The sequence below is a fragment of the Aotus nancymaae genome, unplaced genomic scaffold (genome assembly GCF_030222135.1).
Source record: "Aotus nancymaae isolate 86718 unplaced genomic scaffold, 86718_ANA_hifiasm-v0.15.2.pri h1tg000108l, whole genome shotgun sequence".
NCBI lineage: Eukaryota > Metazoa > Chordata > Mammalia > Primates > Aotidae > Aotus > Aotus nancymaae.
This window is the reverse complement of record NW_026988523.1, coordinates 38,007,870-38,025,834: the sequence shown is the minus strand read 5'-3', so window position 1 is coordinate 38,025,834 and position 17,965 is coordinate 38,007,870. Positions and strand designations below refer to the sequence as shown.

Below are 17,965 nucleotides of genomic sequence, written 5' to 3'. Positions count from 1 at the left end.
ACTTTAGTGAGGACATTTAGCAGTTGCTAGAGTGGAGTCAGTTGAGGAATGGATGGGTGAAAGGGAAAGAGCCCAAGCATTAACTATTCTCTGTAAAAATAAAGGCTGTCAGGCACTAGTATAATAAAGATTTTCTCTTTCTTTATCACACATTTCTTATAACGACTTTACAAGATACATGTATTATTTCTGTGTATTTTTAAAATCAGATGAGTTATCTGAATCTCAGAGATCATTTAGGTGCCTTTAGGTGTCTGTCATCATACACAGCTGGGATTCAAACCCTGGGCATCCCAACTTGAAAGTCTATAGTTTTCTGATTAGATTATACCAGTTTATCTGTTTTCGTGATATTGGATGCACAATTTAATTTCTATGATTCCGAGTTTACCAATCTATGTAATTACAGATGGAGAGGCTTGACAAAAATTACAGACTACCAACATATAGAAAGTAAAGAGCAAATATCCACCCACTTAGCATTAATCTTCAAATTAGTTTTTCTCTAAATTTAAAAAACCAATAACAATATGTGACAAAAATTTAGCTGACTCATGAATAAAAGAGACTTGATTACTTTAAAACCCTTTTCCATTTTGAGCATTCTGTGATTCCAAAGAGAGGTTATTAGATGCTTTTGATTTTCTCGTTTACTAGTTAAGAGTAAATGCAAAGCATTCTACTCTTCCCTTCACTGCGTTCTTAGCATGAAGACTATGTTAGAGAGTCTCCTCAATAAAATACTGGCAAACTGAATCCAGCAGCACATCAAAAAGCTTATTGACCATGATCAAGTTAGCTTCATCCCTGGGATGCAAGACTGGTTCAACATGCACAAATCAATAAATGTAATCCATCACATAAACAGAACCAGTGACAAAAACCACATGATTATTTCAATAGATGCAAAAAAAAGGCCTTCAATAAAATTCAACACCCCTTTATGCTAAAAACTCTCAATAAACAAGGTATTGATGGACTGTATATCAAAATGATAAGACCTATTTATGACAGACCCACAGCCAGTGTCATTCTGAATGGGCAAAAGCTGGAAGCATTCCCTTTGAAAACCAGCACAAGACAAGGATGCCCTCTCTCACCACTCCTATTCAGCACAGTATTGGAAGTTCTGACCAGGGCAATCAGGCAAGAGAAAGAAATAAAGAGTATTCAAAGAGGAAGAGAGGAAATAAATTATCTCTGTTTGCAGATGGTATGATTGTGTATTTAGAAAACCCCATCGTCTCAGTCCAAAAACTCTTTTGCTGAAGTTGCTTAACTTCACCGAAGTCTCAGGATACAAAATCAATGTGCAAAAATCACAAGCATTCCTATACACCAATAATAGACAAATAGAGAGCTGAATCATGAGCAAACTCCCATTCACAATTGCTATAAAGAGAATAAAATACCTAGGAATACAACTTACAAGGAATGTAAAGGACCCCTTCACAGAAAACTACAAACCACTGCTCAAGGAAATAAGAGAGGACACAAACAAATGGAAAAACACCCCAGGCTCATGAAGAATTAATATTGTGAATATGGCCATACTGCCCAAAGTAATTTATAAATTTAATGCTATTCCCATCAAGCTACCATTGAATTTCTTCACAGAATTAGAAAAACACTTTAAATGTCATATGGAACCAAAAAAGAGCCCATAGAGCCAAGACAATCCTAAACAAAAAGAACAAAGCTGGAGGCATCACACTACCTGACTTCAAACTATACTACAAAGCTACAGTAACCAAAACAGCATGGTACTGGTACCAAAAGAGACATATAGACCAATGGAACAGAACAGAGGCCTTGGAAGCAACACCACACATCCACAACCATGTGATCTTTGAAAAACCTGACAAAAACAAGCAATAGGGAAAGGATTTTCTATTTAATAAATGGTGTTGGGAAAACTGGCTAGCCATATGCAGAAAACTGAAACTGGATGCCTTCTTTATACTTAATACAAAAATGAACTCAAAATGAATTAAAGACTTAAATGTAAGACCTAAAACCGTAAAAACCCTAGAAGAAAATCTAGGCAATACCATTCAGGACATAGGCATGGGCAAAGACTTCATGACTAAAACACCAAAAGCAATGGCAACAAAAGCCAAAATTGACAAATGGTATCTAATTAAACTAAAAGGCTTCTGCACAGCAAAAGAAACTATCATCAGAGTGAACAGGCAACCTACAGAATGGGAGAAAATTTTTGCAGTCTATTCATCTGACAAAGGGCTAATATCCAGAATCTACAAGGAACTTAAACAAATTTACAAGAAAAAAAATTCTATCAACAAGTGGGCAAAGGATATGACAGACACTTTTCAAAAGAAAACCATTTATATGACCAACAAACGTATGAGAAAAGCTCATCATCACTGGTCGTTAGAGAAATGCAAATCAAAACCACAATGAGATACTGTCTCATGCCAGTTAGAACTTTTTAATTCCTGATTAAAAAGTCAGGAAACAACAGATGCTGGAGAAGATGTGGAGAAATAGGAATACTTTTACACTGTTAGTGGGAGCGTAAATTAGTTCAACCATCATGGCAGACAGTGTGGTGATTCCTCAAGGATCTAGAAATAGGAATACCATTTGACCCAGCAACCCATTACTATGTATATACCCAAAGTATTATAAATTATTCTACTATAAAGACACATGCACACTTATGTTTATTGCAACACTATTCACAATAGCAAAGACTTGGAACCAACCCAAATGCCCATCAATGGTAGACTGGACAAAGAAAATGTGGCACCTATACGCCATGGAATACCATGCAGCCATAAGAAAGAGTGGGTTCATGTTCTCTGCAGGACGTGGATGAAACTGGAAAGCATCATTCTCAGCAAACTAAAACAGGAACAGAAAACCAAACACCACATATTCTCATAAGTGAGAGTTGAACAATGAGAACATATGGGCACCAGGAGGGGCACATCACACACTGAAGCCTATCAGGAGGTGGGGAACAAGGGAAGGGATAGCATTAAGAGAAATATCTAATGTAGATCACAGGTTGTTGGGTGCAACAAACCACCATGGCACATGTATACCTGTGTAACAAACCTGCATGCTCTGTTCACGTATCCCATAACTTAAATTATAATAATTTAAAAAAGACTATGTTGGGGATTCCAAGCATATATCTCAATATGCTGATTTTATTTCCTTGGATATATACCCAGTAGTGGGATTGCTGGATCCTATGGTAGCTCCATTTTTAAATGTCTTAAGAACCTTCATACTGTTTTCCATAATGGCTAGCTAGAGCTAACCATTCCACAATATGTATACACTTCAAAATACCGTGTTGTACATAATATAAATATATAATGTTATCTGTCAATTAAAAAAAAATTAAGAAGAGTGACTCAGTAACACTGCAGTGAAATTTTAAAAAGCACCAAATTAAGAGTTGGAAAACCTGGAATGGAGGACCAGCTTTGTGAATGCCGAGCTGACTGATCTTGAGCAAGTTGTTTTATTTAATCTGGAAATCAGTTTCTTGTGTCATAAGGAACCTGGGAGGAGAATGAGCCACTAAACAAGACACCATAGAGAACTCTCTTATTCACCGGCCTGTGCTGCTTGTTCTGTCTTTTAAGCAGTACAGCCTTTGACTCTACTCTGTGGCCCTTCTCAGGGCTGGCTGGCCATCCTGTCCTATGCTTAGGGCACTGTTCAATGGTTGCAAAGACTGGGAAGAGAGTTAGGGGGAGAGGTCTCAGAATTTCGCATCCTGGAACAGATTGTAATGAAGGCAGCCAGTGCCTCTTAGTAGACACCTGTTGAGGCCTCCCTGGAGAGGTCACAGAAGTCAGGACACCGTATAGTAGCTCACCCTAGTCCCACCTCTTACAAACTGAGTTACTTTGGGCAAGCCACCTAATGTCTTTGATCAAGGTTCTTCTTTTGTAAAAGAAAAATAATGATGGTCACTCTTCCCACAATATAGGAAAGTTCTGATGATAAAATGAGACCATTCAAAACATCTTTATCATCATTATTACTACCATTGATACTGTGTCTTAGAATCATAGGTAGCATGAGAAGGCCTTGGAAATTGAGCTACTACTTTCTAAAGGAGGAGAACCTGAAGAAGACGAGCTGGCCGACTCAAGGTAAAATGTTTCCCCTGGACCCTGTCTTCAGTGTGGGGACTTGAAAAGGCACAGACTTGAAACGAGCCGCTCCTGCTGTATAAGGATAAACCATATATAGACCCTGTTGTAATTTGTCAGACATAAGGTTCTTGTGTAAGGACAAGTTTAGTCTCTGGGATTGAAACTTTCACAGTCATGCTCTTTGGTTTAATTAAACTGATGGACTGTGAAAGATGAACACCTTTCTTCTCTTGCCATTGCAGAGGAGTCTGCCTTACTTTGTAACCCTCAAGGCTTTTTCCAGGCTGAATGGGAAGTGGGGCTGAGGTAGGGGACAGATAGCAAAAGCCTAATTTATTTGTAATATTAGGCAAAAACCAATGTTCTTTAATCCCTTGGCCTACCATCATAGAATCCTTGACCCTTTAAGGATCTGTCTTCTAATTCTTTGATCTCTGGCCCAGAGTGTCTGGCCCTTTAAGGATCAGGGCCCTATAGTGGCTGAAGATTAAGAAGTCCTGTTGCCAGTCCATTCTCATGGCAACTCAATCCCATGGGGATTAGCAGGGCCCTATTCAGGGCCTCCCAGTTTTAAAGCCAGTGGCGCACACAGTCCCAGACAAAGAAGTAAAACAAACACAGGTGTGTTATAGAGTCAGGCAGAATGCAGAATATCTGGAGATGAGCATGGGGAAGAAGGAAGGACCAGCAAGTCCTTCTGGGTAAGCGTCAGGAATCTGGTACTGTATGGATGGGGAGGAATGAGATTCAGAAGAACAGGTACTACCAGTTGAAGAGTTAAGGAGATGAGACAAAGACTGAAAGGTTGATGGGCAAGTAAAGTGGTCTGAAGAATGAAATCTAGAGGAAAGAAAAAGAAAGACTGAGGATGAAGGGCTGACAATAACCAAGACGCTGGGTCTGAGCAATAGATTTTAATGATAGAGGAGTTTGGAGGCCTGGGAAACTCAGAGTGCCTTGAGGATGATGGCTAAGTGGGGCAGAGACAGAGAAGAGCAGTGGGCCAAATCTAGGGAAGACTGGGGACAATGAGTTTGGCCAATGTGTTTGGAGTAGATGGAATCTAGGGCAGATGAGAACAGATGGGGGCATGGCCAAGGAATTGAGCGTTATAGAGATTACATGGTAAAGTATTAAGGAATGCCAGTTGCAGAAAGTGGGGAAAAGTGAAATGGACAGAAATGAGGAAAGGTGTGGACAGAGGTGAAAAGAACATTTTAAAGCAGGAAATGACTAAGAGTTATATACTCCAAGGGAGAAGGAGACATTGATGAGAGTGGCAACAGGAAAACGTAAGACAGGACTGGGGATCTATACAAACAGGATGACTTGGGATTAGAAACAGCAGGATAGAGGGTCCTGATTCTAAAGAGGATAAATGAGATTGAACTAGAGAGTTAGCACCAGGAATTATCTTATTTGTTGGCTTTGGGTGAAGCAGAAAGTTTTCCCCAAACTTCCCGGAAAGATTTAATGGGATACAATAACCTACTGCCTTCCCATTTGTTGAACACTATTAGCTTCCTCATCCTTCTTGACCAAAGAGATACTTCATGTCCTTAGAGACACACTCTCTAGAATTCTTTTTTTTTTTTTTTTTTTGAGATGGAGTCTTACTCTGTCACCCAGGCTGGGGTATAGTGGCGTGATCTTGGCTCACTGCAACCTCTGCCTTCTGGGTTCAAGCAATTCTCCTGCCTCAGCCTCCTGAATAGCTGGGATTACAGGCACTTGCCAACATGTCAAGCTAGTTTTTGTATTTTTAGTAGACATAGGGTTTTACCATGTTGGCCAGGATGGTCTCGATCTCTTGACCTCATGATCTGCCTGCCTCTGCCTCCCAAAGTACTGGGATTACAGGCACCGGCCTCTAGAATTCTTTAAATGACTTCCTGGAGAAATCTGTCAGAGGTAGGTGAGAGGCAGTAAGGAAGGGGAGATTCCATCTCCAGCTTTCTCAGCATTTCTCAGGCTCCCTTTGGGAGCTGACCTCCATATGGACTCTTGTGACCTTGACTAGCCCTGGAGGTCCAGCCCATTGTTAAGATAGATCAGTTCTGGGTCGACTTTTGTGAAGTCTTGAGAAGACTCAATAACTCAGTTTGACTGGACTAGACCTGGAATTGTTTCTGAAAGTTGGATGGGATGATGAAAGGATAATTTGCTCAGTATTTGTCTTTCCTTAGCTTGATTCTCAGGCTCAATTGTTACCCGGATTATCTCATTTCTTCCCTCTTAGAGTTTGAGAAAGGGGCCTGAGACGGAAATGAACAACCTGCAGTCAGGCTCACAGGCTAGGAGGAAGGACAAATAGACTTTGGGAACATAAATATTTTATTATGATGGGTCAGAAAACACATAATAGGGATGGGGAAATGAACATGGGGTAAGACCTCATGAAGATTAAGTGTCTGAAAAGGACTGAAAGGCTTTTGCATTGCGGGTATGTCCGTTTTACCCTTCCTTAGGGGGTGGGAGTTATGAACTGAACACCTGCACAAGAGGTCTCACTCTATAGGCCTGACATTGCAAAGCACCTTTTCCAGCCTTCCTGGGAGGTACTCACGGGAGGAAAGACCTGGGCTGACTCTTTGGGGGTGAGATAGTAAGAGGGAGATGATAACAGGTAGGAACATGAGAAGATGATATATGGTAACACTTTTAGAAGGTGTGCTCACAATAGACGTGGATTAATAAGGTTTACGTCATCGTAGGGCCTGGAGATGAAAGTATAGTATGTAAGGGCTGTGCTGTCTAAATGACAAATTCACTGTCTTACTCCATGTAATAGCTTTTAGAATTTAAAATACAGACTAGTTGGTATAGGAACCTTTAGAAAAGCTGTAAGACAGACCACAGTAGGATGTAGGATTTCATTGGACCAAAGGGAAAATTTGAAGAGCATTTATCATATGTATCCCAGCAACACCTTGTGAATGAGATAGTATATGAGCATCACTAGCTTGTCTGCAGGGTCACAGAGTGGTATATTCAATTAGAGGTAGAAGTAATGTTTGAGTCACAGATCTTTGGAGAATTAAATCAATGCAGACTTTTTTTTTGGAAGGGGAATGTACTTTTCTTCCAGAGAGTTTACATAAACATGAATGACATACAGCTAGTTTAAAAGAAGAAAAAGATGTACTGGCTTCAATCATTTTGAGTGACTTGACTTAACCTTTCCTGCCCTTTAAAACTATAGATTTATTTGATTGTTTCTCTTCTTATTTCAAATTAAAAACCTCGTTTAAAGACATTATTGACACTATCAAGAGGCTTTGTCTGTTTTATGGATGGTAAAGCACAATGAGATGTCAGAGAGACATCTCTTATTTGAAAAAGGTCCTCGGACAAAGTCCAGAGTGCTTTTGTTGATATACATTATAAGAATAAGGAGATCTGGAGAGACCTGTCGATGGGGGTGTTTTTTTGCTAGAATGAAGAGATTTCTGTGGGCTGGTGAGAGGAAGACAAAGGAAGGGCATTCAATAGGAAAGAAACAACCCAGGCAATAGAGGTGAGAATTAACTCATGGAATAGAGGAAGAAAGGGGACGTGAAAATCTGCTTCCTGAAATCTCTTTATCAGTAGCATATCACTAGCATTAGTGCCTCTAGTTTATAATGAGGAAATAGAAGATCAGAGTTAAGGAATTTTCTCAGAGTCTCAAAACAAGTAAGTTATACAACTTCCTGTGAAGATGGATCTTTCTGTTTCCAGAGTTATAGTCTTTGTGTGGACTTGCAAATTGGTATTTTATCTGGCGGGTAATAAGATTGATTCCTTTTTTTCTCCCATACATGTTTCAGGGTCATTCCCATGTTGCAGTTTAACTATGGGATTCTTGAGGGTAGAACCATGCCATTATTTATCTCTCCATCATATTCCCAGCACCAAGTGGAAACATTGCAGAACATAAATGAAGCTCCTGGAGGGAGCTGGAGAGCTGGGACTCTTCATTCAGGTTGTAGACAACACAGGATCTTTTAAGAAGCAGTGATGCTTTGAACATCACTCAGGGGGCTGATAGATTTCTTGGATATAGGACAATTTCTTTATGAAGGTCAGACGGTGTGTGTGTGTGTGTGTGTGTGTGTGTGTGTGTAAGTGAACACTGAGCCTGGCAGGAAGTATCCTGAGAGTCTAGCTTTTCCTTTCCCTTGCATTGGAATGGTTCATTGCTAGCCTGTGGAGTTAAGCTTCCCTTTACAACCACATAGACCCCTTGACTAACTGCTTCACCAGCACCTTGCTACTAGCCACTCAGAGCAATACGATCTCTGGATAGAAAGGTCTATTCTATGCCTCCTTGTTTCAAGTGTATAATAGAAACAATCATCCTCACTTTTCTGAGTTCCCATCTCTAAGTCATAGACAGAGGGCAAGCCTGGTTGAAGTAGCTGCTTTCCACCATGTGTTAGTCTTTTGCTTATATTCCTGATCTGACTGAATTGCCTTGGTTGTGTTCTCTACCATGTCTCATTCCTGGGGCTATATGAATGAATAGAGAAGGGGGAGATGTTGTAACTGTAGTCTTAGAGTTAGAAAGCCCCTTAAAGGTTTTCTAATCTAATCATCCCATTTAGTCGTATTGTTTCTTTACTTGTCCATCACCTGGCCTCACAGGTTAGAAATAACTGTCTTGTATGATTAGAGTCGGCTGGCAGTGTCCAGAGCTGGGGGCCATGGAGACACACAGTGAAGGAGGAGGAGGGATATCTGAGTTGGTTCATTGCTTTTATTGTAACCTTTTGAGGGGGAGTGGGCTGGTGAACACAATCAGTCTTTAAATCAATGCATTGTTGTTGGAAGCATAGAATCCAATTATTCCTGGGTATCTGGGAACAAAATAGGAGAAAATGAGCTAAAAGTGAGATAAGAAGGATTTAGATTAGACATTCAGAAGAACGGACTCAGTGCAAATTATAAACAACAGTGATTATGGAATTGTCTTCTCTGAGAGGCTTCTAAAAATAGAAATCATTTTCTTGGATCTGAGCTAGGTATGGAGGTCTTTATATATGGTGATGGAGGGTTGGTCACTTTGATTGTACTAGGATACTTCTGGCAAACAGAGACAGCTGAGAAATCCTCGTTCTTCAAAGTAGGTAGCACTGGGTGAAAGCTGTCAGGGACTTGGGGCTGAGGAAGTTCGGGGAAAGAGATAGAGCTATTCGTGCAGAGCTGTGTGAGGACATCTGTATTTCATCAAAGATCTACCACTCTCAACCTCCAACCCTATGTCTACAAACACACTCTCCCTTCCCTCCCTTTCTCTCTGCCCCCCATACACACACTTTCACACACACACACACACGTACATTCACATGTACTTACACACTGAACACACACACTGGACACTGTTTTTTTCTCCACTCCCATCCTTAATTCTAGTGAAGATGCTGAAGGTACATCACATCAGACTCCCGGTACCTCCTGTCTGGGCTTGACAGATAACAGTTCTCATTGCTGAGAACCAGAGCAGTCTCTTAGAGCTCAGCTGCCATTCTCTGCCGCTGTTGTTCAGTGTTTCTTTACGGAAGCAGCTCCTTTGTCTCTGGGATCGAGGTTTTTCCTGAATCCCCAAGCATTGCCCAGCCCCTGTCTGAGAATAGCTGGACTGGGATGAAACCACAGTGAGGAAGTGGGGGTGGAGGTAGAGATGGCTTCTGCGTTTTCTGCAGGGTTGGGTGCACTCTGCTTAATTAGCATGAGAATCGAGAGATTTTCGTACCATCCCTAAGGGATGGAGAGGAAAGGAGAGCAAAGGCTCTAGTTCTGTCCGATTCCATCAGGGATTCTGAGTCTGGGAAATTGACTGCTGTCACATTCCTCCAATCCTCTGGGGACCATCGGACCCACAGTATTGAGAAAAGCTTTGATGAAGCCGGCTGGTGGATCTCCACTCCAGATTTTCCAGCTGTCCCTGTCCCCCCCACCGCTCAGAGAGCAGGATGCTGAGATGGCTCGGTGATGCAGAAGGTATGTGCTTTTTCAGTTCTGGTGCTGATGCTGTGTGTGTGGTGAGGTCTCTGTGGCGCAATGGACGAGCGCGCTGGACTTCTAATCCAGAGGTTCCGGGTTCGAGTCCCGGCAGAGATGGTCACCTGGCAGGTGCCTCTTTTATTTTGAATACTGCCAGGCTAGGTTGATAATTATATTTATTCCTCCCTGGAGGCTATAGAGGAGAGAAAGGAAACCCCTTTCCCTGAGAATCCTGGACCTCTCCCCTTTTCCTTTCCCTCATTCTTCATTCTTTCTGTATTCCTCTCTTACGGATTTCATTGTCTCGTAAGGCTCAGATGTCTGCTGCGTCTCTCTGCTCAGCCCAACTGACACAGCATTTGAATCCTTTACTTCACAGTTGGATAATTGGCACAGAGTGACCAAGACACAAAGTCACAGGTTTTGGAACTACTGTGGTTTCCTCCTTTGACCTCTGAGACCACAAAAGGGCAGATTTTCCCATATGCCAATGAGGAAATGTCCAACTGTCCTCTGAGGTAATACCTTCCTTGGCCAAAGTGTTATCATCTGGTGGATGTCAGGAGGTGGCCAGGGGTATGCAGAGGATAATTTCTCGCCTTGTCTGTCAGCTATACTTTTTTTTATTTTTGGGGCTTTTTGTGCTAACGCTCATCACTCACTTCCTGATCTATCAGGTGAAATGTAATCATTGCCCTTTGTCTCAGTGGAATAAACCGCAGAGCAACACACTGATTACCAGCAGCAAGTTGGATGAGCTTATCCCCAGAAACCTGAAGGTTTTATACTTCAATGCTCTTTACTGTGAAAAGTTTGTACCCCTCTCTGTTTGTAGGACAAACTTCAAGTGTTGTATCTGAATGCTATCTCCATAATTCCTGATTTTCAGCAAGCCGTGTTCTCACCACCTCTGTCCTCCTGCATTCACTTCTGCTGTCTCCTTGTCTTGTCTAAGGGGCCACATTTAGCCAGACTGGTAGCGTGGTCAGATTGTGATGTAGCTTGGGTTTCTATTTTGGGCTGGTCTGGCTCTCTCCCTTGCATATTGCTACCTCCAGCTTATTAGCTAGAGGGAGCTGCCCCTGCCAGGAACTGACCTCCACCTCAGGTGAACCTGGGAAACCTGAGAAGATATATTTCCCAGGACTGCTGGGGAGACTCAGCATCTCTCCCATATGGGACTCTGGACGGGTGACCGGAGGACACAGCCATGCACTTGCACTCTGAGGAAGCTGAGGTAGGGAGAGGCAGGAAAGTCTGCATAGGAACTTAAAGCAACCATGCCAAAAGGTAGGGGGAATTGACGGGGTAGACAAGAGGACTCTGGAGGGAGATTGATGTTTTCTGCTTCCATGTGTGCATGTTTATACAAATGGAAACTCTGAAATTCTCTTGAAGTAGTATGGTACTTTAAAGACTTAAAATTCTTGCAGTAAGAGCTAACATGGCTTTACATTTCTGGGTTACTTTGGTGGAAGGCCAATTCAGATGTTATCTCTCTCCCACCAGTCCCATAGATATGGCCTTTGTAGAACATGGTGTGGACCAGAAGTTCCTGAGCATTCTTTCCTGGAGCTTTCTGTTTATTGTTAACTCAGCCTATCCCAGACATTTTTTGCTTTAAGCCCTGGCCTGAAAGGAAAAATTCAGGGTGTGTGGTGGTGGGGGGAGGGAGTTCAGGAAAGGGGTATGTCACATTTTTCAACCATAATCTAGACTACTACACACATCTTCCTGATTCTCCCTGTATCATAGCATGGTAATGGAGCTGCCTAACCGTGAGAATTCTGAGTGAGTAAGGATATTATCCCTGTATCACTGTTAAAATTTGGGGCAAGGGTGGAGGTTCATTCTGGCCTACTCTATGGTTTGCTCATTTCTGGAGTCTTTCTAGGAATAATGATCAGACTTCATGGAATTGTGAGGGCTGGGAATGAGGTGGGAACAGGGTGTGTGTGTGTGTGCCCAAATAGACATTGTATTGGGATTTGTTTAAACGTTTGATCAGAATGTGATAGAGCCAGCTCTTTATGTGAAGTTCTATGCCTGTGAGAATTAAAATCCACAGATAATTCCCCAAGCCTGATTTTATCCTGTCATTTCTATTCCCTTTCTTGGAGTCAGAGGACCTTGGTATAAGATACAGCCTTACCAAGTTGCTGAACATCTGCACTTTAATTTGCTTATGTACAAAAAGAGTATATCGTCTTTCCTACAAGTGTAAAAATGGACGAAAAGTTTGTTGTACAGCGCTGTGCAAATATAGAGGCTCTGTTAGTTTTCAAGTTGCCTTTGTCTTTCTCCCAAGCATATGGGAAGGGTACCTGGACATAAAGTAGCGAAAGAAAAGGGTGTGAATTCTCAGCCCCTGCCTGGAATATCCAGGGTGGCTGTGTGTCATCAGCGGGCCTGATGCTACCCTGTGCTACCATAAGAAAGAGGACTGATTGGACTTTTCTAGCTGGCAGGATCCTTCAGAGAGCATGTGGTCCCTCTGTGCCTTAGAGAGAAGACTTTATCTCAGCCAGATAGGTGAAGGGTCCTCCTGGCTACTGCACTCAAGGGAACTAGAAGTTTTATTTATTCAGCTATTACCTAGCCTTCACCTCTCCTCATCTCTGAAGGGTGGTGTCTTGGAGACTCGAAAAATATCACCAGGACTGGGGAAAAGATTTTCCACATGAGTAAAAATTCTTCTATATGTGATAACAATTCTCTTCTGAATACATGAGGGATATCTCCTAATTTATGAATATCATAATTACCATGTTTTAAAGATACTCAGAATGTAAAATAGAAATGGGTGTGTGTTTCACAAAGTCACTTCATTGTAGGATTGAAATACTTCAGAGATGCCGGAGCTGATCATTAATTACAAAGTGTGCGGGCAGGATATATGTTATTTATTATTGTATCCTCAGTGCCTGAAATATGGTAGGCATTTGATGGATATATTTGAAAGAGTTAATGCTGAGTTTGATTGACTATAAATTACGTAGATAGGAAAGAGAAAGAGATTACTCCTGGCTTCTAGGGAGCTGGAGCACAGGCAGTATCTTCACGCATTAATTTACTTATTTAACAAATATTTGTCAAGCACCCACTTCGTGCCACTTTCCACTATTCCAGGCACCAAAATAGTAGACTCCACTCCTTCATGGAGTACATAGTCCCACGATGGAGACAAATGACAGGTAAATAAATATTGTAATATTTATTTGCCAGTAGCATTTTAGGTAGTGATGTGTGCTATGGAGGAATGTAAAGGATGCGTGGAGGTGGAGAGTGATGTGATGAGTGGAGGCTGTGGAAGACCTCTTGGAGGTGGTGGCTTTTGAGTGAAGACCTGGATGAAGTGAGGGAGGACAATGAAATTCAGAGGATGGGCATTTAAAACAGCGACACAGCAAGAGCAGAGACTCTGACGTGGGCACCAGCTTGATTGGAAAGCTGACAGGTCAATGTGGTGGAGTGGAGGGAGTGATGGGAAGAGTTAAGTTTAGAGTTTGAAACAGGGCACATCATCTGGGACAGTGTCCTCCACCCTATTGCATCCAACTCTTCCTTGTTAAATCCATTATTTTTTCAATTCTCCTCTACTACCCTGCAATGAAATTCATAGATAACATATCTTTCCCATGCCAGTAATTAAATCAATATAATACCCTAATTGTAATGTAAGAGAGGAATAAAAGGAAATAAACCTGTAACGAATAATATATTTTTAATATGTAAATGCCATACCAGCAGTCTTGCACCTGTATGAAGAATCACCCTGAATGCAACAGCTACATGTGCAGACCAATGCAGCCATGCTGCACTGCTGACTTAAATCTCACAAGGGATGTCATTCACCAGCAGTGTCATGGTTTTCCAGACTGGTGAACACTTTTGGATAAATTTTTGATCAAAACAAAGTAAGTCTTCTTGCAAAATGCACAGTACTTTGCATTCCTGGAAAATTTAAGAAATTTTAAATCATGCAGAAAACTCTCTAACATATAAAAACAAGTTAGACTCTAGGCTCAGATACAAATACATAGAGGTGTTTGTTTTGTTTTGTTTTGTTTTGGTTTTTTGAGACAGTCTCACTCTGTTACCCAGGTTGGAGTGCAGTAGTGCGATCGTGGCTCACTGCAACCTTTACTTCCTGGGTTCAAGCAATTCTTCTGCCTCAGCCTCCCAAGTAGCTGAGAGTATAGATGTGTACCACCACACTCAGCTTATTTTTGTATTTTTAGTAGAGACAGGTTTCACCATGTTGACCAGGATGGTCTTGAACTCCTGGGATCAAGTGATCCACTCGCCTCGGCCTCCCAAAGTGCTGGGATTACAGGCATGAACCACTGCACCCGGCCCCAACACATATGTTTTTAGTAGGTCACTCAGAGGTATACATCGTGGGTCAATTCTTCTTTGTGAGAGACGCCCTTGCACATTGTGGGACTCATATGTCCTATATGTTCTTCCTCTCTCCAGCTAATAGTGGCCCCAATCATTATAAAACAAAAACCACTCCATCAAATGTTCAAACCACTTCTGAGGGGCAATTCCAGTGCCACTGGCAATCCCCGACATAAGGCTTGTAGGTCAGGCTTTTCTAGATGTTAGTGAAGACCATTGATGAGTTTGAGCAGAGGTTCTGGTTTCTATGTTAAAAGGCAAATTTTATCTGTTGGTAGAGAATAGACAGAGATAGAAGAGACAGGTAGAGAATAGAGTCAGGTATGTATGCAGGTTTGCAGGTCTGCTGTCCAAAGCCTTTAGCCACAGGAAGCTGTGGCACTGTGGTTCCCAGGCAGTGGTGCTGTACCACCGGAGGTGGAAGGTTTTATAACAGTCCACTTACAAAAGTGATTTATGATCTCTGGAGAGCTTACCTGGCACAGATCGCTTACATTCTGTCTGGAACTAGTTATTTTTTATTTATTGTGATTACAATTGTTATTACCTAGTGGTAAAAATGCTCATTTTCCTTATATTTAAAGCTGTAGCAAGTAGACCTTATCCCCAAAAACATGATTGCAGTGTTTATGTCCTTAGTACTTGCTATAAATCATAATGGAACAGAATATCTTTAAACTATGTCCTCCTTGGAGATTAGCTGGGTCTTTTTGCTTCCAGGGTGGTAATACTGTTCAGTGATGATTCTTGTGAGAGAATGAATGGTGAGAGATGACGTATTACGATAAGGGAAGTTGATAACCATGAGCATAGCAGAAGCAGCAACTTCATGGGAATGACACAGATCTGGGTCTGAATCTGAAGTCTTGCCATTTACTTGTATGAATGTAGACATGCACTAAGTCTCTGTAAGTCCCTGGATTTTCTCATCTAGAAAATGACCTAATGCCTAGAATTAAATAGGGTAAACTGTAAAATTGTCGAGGTAGATACACAGGAGGTACAAACACATATTCTTTCTAAACCTTCAGATTGTATGGATCAAGCTAGTTTCTTGGAGGCTGTGTGTGAGGACTGGAGAGATTTAGCTACTGCCCATGCTTCTAACCCGTGTAGATGGTTGGGTATAGTGGAGTCCTAGTGGAAGTCAAGACATGCATAATGTTTTTTAAATGGTAGTTACCCTCCAAGACACGTTCTCCCCTCACCGATCACTGTAGCAGCCCTAGATTTCTCTTTAGGGATATGAGCAGAGAAGTCCTACAACAATCCTTTGGTTTTAGTCCGTGTGGAAAGGGTCACGTTAGGACTTCTCTGTGTGGGGCAATGCTGGGCTTTAAAGCCTGGGTTGAGGGCAAGTGTGTCTGTTTTGAGAAGGCAGGTTGGTGTCTACAGAGATGGAATTAGACTAAAAACAAATGCCTGGGGAGCTGTAAAGAGACAGGAGACCAGGGCTTGTCTGTTGTATTCTGGCACAAAGCTCTTTCTGGGTGAATTCTTTGCTGTGGACCCAGCTCAGTCCTGAATTTGAAGGGAACATCTTCTGAGAATCACTAACAATTGCTGATAACTTTGCTACATCCATAGACCACTTTTGGAGAAGAAAGTGGTATCATCCAAAATATCAGACTATTTAGAACAAGTTATATTATTTTGCGGGAACATGAAACTGTTAAAAAAAATTCTATTATGTATAAACGTCTAGCAGTGCTTTTTAAGTTTTATACTTAAGTGTGTCTCTAATGGCTGGGGAGAGTGATGGCTTACTGCCAGGTTCAGAAAGCAGGGCCTAAAGTGGCCTGTACCAAGCACAGCATTCCTCTGAAGTCATAGACTTTATGCTACATTCTAGTACAGATTTGGGGTTCTATGTCATTATGTCTGCATTTTTAAAATACAAAAATAATCATCTGGCTCCAAATATTAGAGTACTAGTGTTATCTGACATGCCCTGAGATCCTGGCATGTATAAGTTGTGAAAGCACAGAACTATATTCATATTAAAAATGAGGTGTAGTTCCTGATTATCCACTTGGAGAGGAAGGTGAAGGTAATCTAGAGGCAGGTTAAGGAGATGGAAACCTGACAGAGTTGAATGAATAATAATCATTAATTCATTTACTCATTCAACACATGCTTATAGTACTTGCTGTGTGCTAAGAACTGAACTAGGTACAATGATGAACAAAAGAGATGGAGGTGATCACAGAAACACATGTAAAGCTCCAATGGTAACTGAAGGAGAGATCCAAGGAGCAAGGAAGGCCTGTGACCAGGAGAGTTGACCTCTTGGGGAAGATCAAGGACAGCTTCCCCCAGGCAGTGTCTCTTGACTTGAATCTGAAAGATAAGAAGGAAATAACCAGGCAACGAATGAAGAAGAGAGGCTTCTATGCAGAGACAGCATACAAGAAGCTTTTTTTTTTTTCGCAGAGGGAGGGAGAACACCATGCACGAAGGACTGTAAAGCAAGTTCCGTTTCACAACAGAGAGTAAGGGAGACGGTCGCATGAAGTGAACTGGACAGACAAGGCCCCATAGGGTCTTGTAGTCTCTGTAAGGTTTTTTTCTTCTTATCCTAAAAACAATGGAAAACCACTGAAAGATTTTAAGCCAAAGAATAACATGATTGGATTTGCATTTTGGAACGATTACTCCAGCTGCTGCTCGGAGGACAAAGTGGAAGCCTGCCAGGATTGATCCTGGAGCTAAATTAGAAGTTACCACCAGTGGTTGTTGTGAAAAGCAATATTAGCCTGGATTAAGGGGGTGATAATGCTGCTGGTGGTAATGGTGGATATAGAAGAAAATGAATTTTAGAAGTATTTATGAGCTAAAACATGCAGGATTTGTTGAGGGATTGGAAATGGTACAAAGGGGAAAGAGTGGACAAAAAAGGCTCTAAGATTTCTGGTTTGCACACCATTAGCTAGGATCAGAAACACTGGAAGAAGGCCAGGTTTGGGGGAGAAAATGGTGAGTTTAGTTTGAAGCTTCTAATTTTGAGGTGCTTTTGAAATATAGTAGAGGAGGCCGGGCGCGGTGGCTCAAGCCTGTAATCCCAGCACTTTGGGAGGCCGAGGCGGGTAGATCACGAGGTCAAGAGATCGAGACCATCCTGGTCAACATGCTGAAACCCCGTCTCTACTAATACAAAAAAATTAGCTGGGCACGGTGGTGCGTGCCTGTAATCCCAGCTACTCAGGAGGCTGAGGCAGGAGAATTGCCTGAACCCAGGAGGCGGAGGTTGCGGTGAGCCGAGATGGCGCCATTGCACTCCAGCCTGGGTAACAAGAGCGAAACTCCGTCTCAAAAAAAAAAAAAAAAAAAAAAAAAAAAAGAAATATAGTAGAGGAGACATCACCCATTTATGAAGGTGAGAGCTAGGTCAGGTCTCAACTGCTGATTTAACTTTGGAAGTCATATGCATGTTG

General features: G+C 41.8%; 1 protein-coding gene and 1 non-coding gene across 2 annotated transcripts in view; both read left to right on the top strand.

The window, feature by feature from the left end:
- Positions 1–17,965, top strand: part of AIM2 (absent in melanoma 2) — a 177,432-nt gene that overhangs the window by 34,466 nt on the left and 125,001 nt on the right. The gene's annotated exons all lie outside the window — the stretch shown is intronic.
- Positions 10,171–10,244, top strand: TRNAR-UCU (transfer RNA arginine (anticodon UCU)). The gene has a single exon. It is a non-coding gene; the product is annotated as a tRNA-Arg (tRNA).